Source organism: Apium graveolens, chromosome 7, assembly GCF_009905375.1.
Source record: "Apium graveolens cultivar Ventura chromosome 7, ASM990537v1, whole genome shotgun sequence".
NCBI classification, from domain to species: domain Eukaryota; kingdom Viridiplantae; phylum Streptophyta; class Magnoliopsida; order Apiales; family Apiaceae; genus Apium; species Apium graveolens.
Window position 1 is genome coordinate 191380856 of NC_133653.1, and position 4889 is coordinate 191385744.

Sequence of the window (4889 nt, forward strand, 5' to 3'; positions counted from 1 at the left end):
CTAGTGCAATTGCCATCACTGAAAATCAAGTACAACACTCAAGGACAAAACACATAGATATCAAGTACCACTTCATAAGGGAACATGTAATGAATGGTACTGTGGAGCTACATTTTGTTCCAAGTGAGAAGCAGCTTGCAGATATCTTCACCAAGCCATTAGATGAATCCACCTTTTCAAGGTTGGTAAGTGAGTTAGGTATGCTTAATTATTCTTAAATCTTTATGAGTTAATTTGTAAGTTTAAATGCAGCCAGAAATTTAATTGATTTTTCAGTCTTGGATGAAATTTTGACTAAGTCAAAATTTACATCTCGACGGATGATCTTTATCCATCGAGTTTGATCATCAGTCGGTATACAGTTTGCTAATAAAAATCAATTATTTTTCTGGAATATTTTATGACTCGATGGATAACAGTTTATCCTCATCCGTCGAATTGTCTTAATCTCACCCGTTAATTCCCTGTACATTATCCATCGAGTATACTTACAGTTTGTAAGCATAACACGATAGATAATGGGTGGAATTTTTACAGTTTATTTTTAAATGGCTATTTTAGGAAATTTCTATTGGTTACTTTATTTTACTTTATTATTTTTAACAGTTATTTTTGAGATAGTATAAAAGCTTATTTCATTTCAATCGCTTTTCTTTTATCATTCTCAATTCAACTGCTCTAATTTCATTCTCGCTCAAAGCACTTACTCTCTTTCTCTTCAAGCTCTTATTCTCTAACAATGGCACCTATTGTAAAGATTATGTCTCAAACTGGGTTCATTTATGAGAAGAACAATTTCACTGCACTGGTTAACAAGGGTATTAAGCAATCTGGTGACTATCACAAGATGATGAACTTTGTGAAAAATTGCAAGCTCAGCCATGCCATGATGGAATCACCCACAATCTTCTGTGAAGTTGCTAAAGAGATGTGGACAACTGCTACCTATAACTCTACAGATAAGACCATCACACTCACCATTAAAGGTAAAGAATTCTGTATCAATAGTGATGTTATAAAAGCATGTTTCAAGATTCCTGATAACACTGTGACCTCACCACACACTAATACTGATATAATCAATATTGTAAGAACCCTGATTTTTGTAATATTTTAAAACTTCTGTGAATAGTAACTTGAGCTAATTAAGTAATACGTATGGGGATCATCATTAAATGAATAGTGGAATTTTGAGAATCCGAGATCATATTCTTGTTTATCGAGGAAAATAAGTGAATGTAAAAGCCGACGGAATTCGAAGATTCACAATTATACTACGTGTTTTCGTATCCGTAAAGAATGGCGTAGAACCGGGAATACTACGTGAAATAAATAATATATCAAGGTATTTCTATGATCAAGAAAAGGAATGGAATTGGTTATAGGATTATAAGCGATAAAAGAAATCGCTACGAAACAAGTCGTTATACGTGGAAACTATCGGAATGGAACGACGATTGCATTTACGATAAATAAATGAATGAGAAATTAAATCCCATGCAAGTTGGCCATGCATAAACAAGTCCTAACTAGTAGTTAGGAGTGTAACTAGATGATTAGAAGCTAACTAGAATAGTTAGTGGAATAGTGTTGAATAGTGATGGGAGACAAACAAGTACACAAGCCATACTTCTCCCTTTTCTCACTTCACCACACAATCAAACCAACCCATACCTTTGCCAAATTATTGTCAAATCTGCTGCATACATCCCATATATTCATTATACACTCCCACACTTTAGCCACAAAAGAAAACAACCACTTTTCCCTCACTTAAAGCTCTCCCATTTTTCATTCCAGCAGTTCGGATTTTCTGAGCAAGGGAGAAAGAAAAATTCATAACTCAAAATATACTCATTCAAATATCATGAAATTTTTACCATAGCTTCTCTATATCATGGGTAAGCTTCGTACCAAATTTCAGCCTCAAATTAATATTTTTCAATTTTATAACAATGTTTGAATGAGGTGCTGAAAGGTAACTCCGAAATTTTAACTTGTTTCTTGGTTTTGTTTCTTAAGGATCTAGCCCTTCTAAGTGTTTTCTAAGAAAACCAAGCCTCAATAATCCTAGCACTAACCTTCCTAGTATCCAAGAAGGTATAACTTTCAACCCTTTAAGGTTTTATGGTTGGATTTAAGAGTTATGTTTGTTGTAGTATTAAGATCCAAAGGATTGTGTTTGTTTGAGTTTGTATTGATTATGTTCTTGCTAAAGACTTGAGATGTTGAGTTGTAATCCATGTATGTGGTACTAGATAGAGCATATAAGGTTCATGTGGGTGGATCTTGAGAAGTACTTGTGTTTATGATGGTTATAGGTACTTGCACTTGATCTGTTTTCTGCAAGACATTCGGCCATGAAAATGGTTAAAATTTGAAAACCACTGGCCATGAATAGATAGATATTGTTTTATAGTTTCTATACATGTGTAGATCATCATGAGAAGATTTACGGTTTAGGAGTTATGCTCGTTTTAGTGTAAAACATTTCTGCGATTAGCCAACTGCACTTAAGTCCACTTGCATGGTGATTTTGAAGGACTTAAAATAATTTTTAGATTCTGGAAAAATTATGAAAAATGGATATGACAGTAGATAAGACTGTCCAAAAAGAATCTTGGGAAAATATTAATTTTTCGATTTTATAAAAATATTTTGGTAAAGCGAGCGCAAGCGAGAAACGCATAAAAAAACCTAGTTTTGAAGCGCATTTTCTCACGTTCGAGCTTAAAACTCGAAATGGACTTTCTAAAGCGAACGATCGATTTCAAAACCCGACCATGTTATAAAGTGAGAATATAAGTGTTGAGAATGTGACGATCGGAGATTCGTTATACTTGAGTAGTTGCGAAAGTTGCTTAATAAAAGCGAGACGTTAATCGCGTACTAACTTAGACCGTTGGTTTTTGTTTATAGATCGCCAACCAAACACCAGAGACCATACCACTTCGATTACTCGAGGCAAGTTTTCGAAACCCTATCTCATACTATCCATGCTATATATATACTGTTGTGATATTGATGCCATGATTTACAGTTCAAATATATATATGCTTGTCTATGATATCAATGCATACGAATTATGCGATTGTTTATGAAAATAAATTTTGTTTTACACGAGTATGAGAAGTTGAAACATATTTCAAATATAATATATGATAATGGGAGTTGAAGATATTTTAATAACGATTTAATTCCGGAGAGAGCCGGACGCGAAAGATTTCTATTTCAATAAACAAAGTACGTTCGCGTAATATATATATCAAGCGAACGATTGAGATTTTGACTTAAACTTCGAGAAATATTGGTTTATTCATTTAAGGGACACCCTTACTTGATTGATTATTTTATAAAGCGATATTTAAGGGATTATTAAATATCCAGAAAGTATTTAAAAATATACTGAATAGTTTATAAATAATTTCACGTTATTTAATAAAGATTTAACTATTCAAAGAGCAATTATAGGATACCAAATCATGTTTTGATTATTTGATTAAGGTGTCTCCATTTGTTGGACCTTATTCACAAAATATTTTGTATTTAAGGTTTTTATTAATTCATTGAACCTTAATTAGAAATACTTTGTACTTAAGATTTTATCAATTCATTAAATCCCTCTTATATAATTATGAGACCTTAGATATTTAATATCTTCGGACTTCTAAAAACTTATTTAAAAATAGACATAATTCCCAAAGGTACTTTCTAAATTATTCAAAACTCTTGAAAGAGATTAACCATTTGAAACGTATCAAAACCTTAGGGAACTTAGTCTTGAAGCATAAGAGTTTTGCTTCCTCGTTCAATAAAGAACAAGTGAGTAATATACGTGTCACCCTACTACAGATAGGGATTTGAAAATGATTTTAAATTCAAAAATCTGACAACTCCCAAAGATCAATTGAGTTAAAAGTGATGAATAAAACATCTTATTTACTGGTCAACTTTTAACGACCTATTCCTTCGAAAAAGGATTTTGAGCAAAAGATATAACTGTTTTGGGACTGGAATGTGGCCTGTCCGGCACAGAGTGGTATCGGGCAGTGACCAGGCGCGGAGTGGCGTATTATGCAAGCACGGAGTGGCGCATTGTACGGTTATATGGTCTATGTGACCATTGACTTTCGGACTTGCACGGCAATGGGCAACCACCGTGTAGTGTCTTGATGAGCCCAAAGGCGGCTAGGTTTGTATTCCTTCTACTAGTAGAGAAAATTTCGTATTCGGCTGATCACCGATACGAGGTTTATTCCAGTATAGTCCCTTTCTTCCATTTTGGAAAAACTGTTGTGAAATATACGACAGATAGCCGATAAGGCTGAGTTTTAAACAAGGATATTGATGAATATATATCAAATCCATTTGAGAAATCTGCTGATAAGGCTGAGTTTAAATAAGGATGTTGATGATTATATATCAAATCCATTTGAGAAATCTGCCGATAAGGCTGAGTTTAAATAAGGATGTTGATGATTATATATCAAATCCATTTGAGAAATCTGCCAATAAGGCTGAGTTTTAAATTGGGATGTTGATGAATATATATCACACCCATTTGAGAATCTTGGTTCGAGTAACATCTTGAGATTTTGAAATAAAATGAGTACGAGTATAAAATGATTTTGAGAAAGAGATGAATACAAGTATTCAGTGGATATACTATTGTAGTTCATTTTGAGAATATTATAAATTTGATAAGCATATAAACTTTCAGAACGCTTTGGAGATACAAAGTATAATTATTGGTTTTATTTATCCTTACATACTTAATTATGGGGATATATACCTTGCTGAGCTTTAATGCTCACCCTTGCTTTTATATATCATATCACAACAGACTACCAGCATGGATCAGACCAGGACTGCTGTCCGTAGGCGGGTAA

The 4889-nt window shown here is 33.3% G+C and overlaps 1 long non-coding RNA gene across 1 annotated transcript; it reads left to right on the forward strand.

Moving 5' to 3' along the window:
- Window positions 1–1680: 1680 nt before the first annotated feature.
- Window positions 1681–4889, forward strand: LOC141670880 (uncharacterized). Its single transcript, XR_012554802.1, has 4 exons — window positions 1681–1901; window positions 2023–2100; window positions 2920–2964; window positions 4844–4889. It is a non-coding gene; the product is annotated as an uncharacterized LOC141670880 (long non-coding RNA).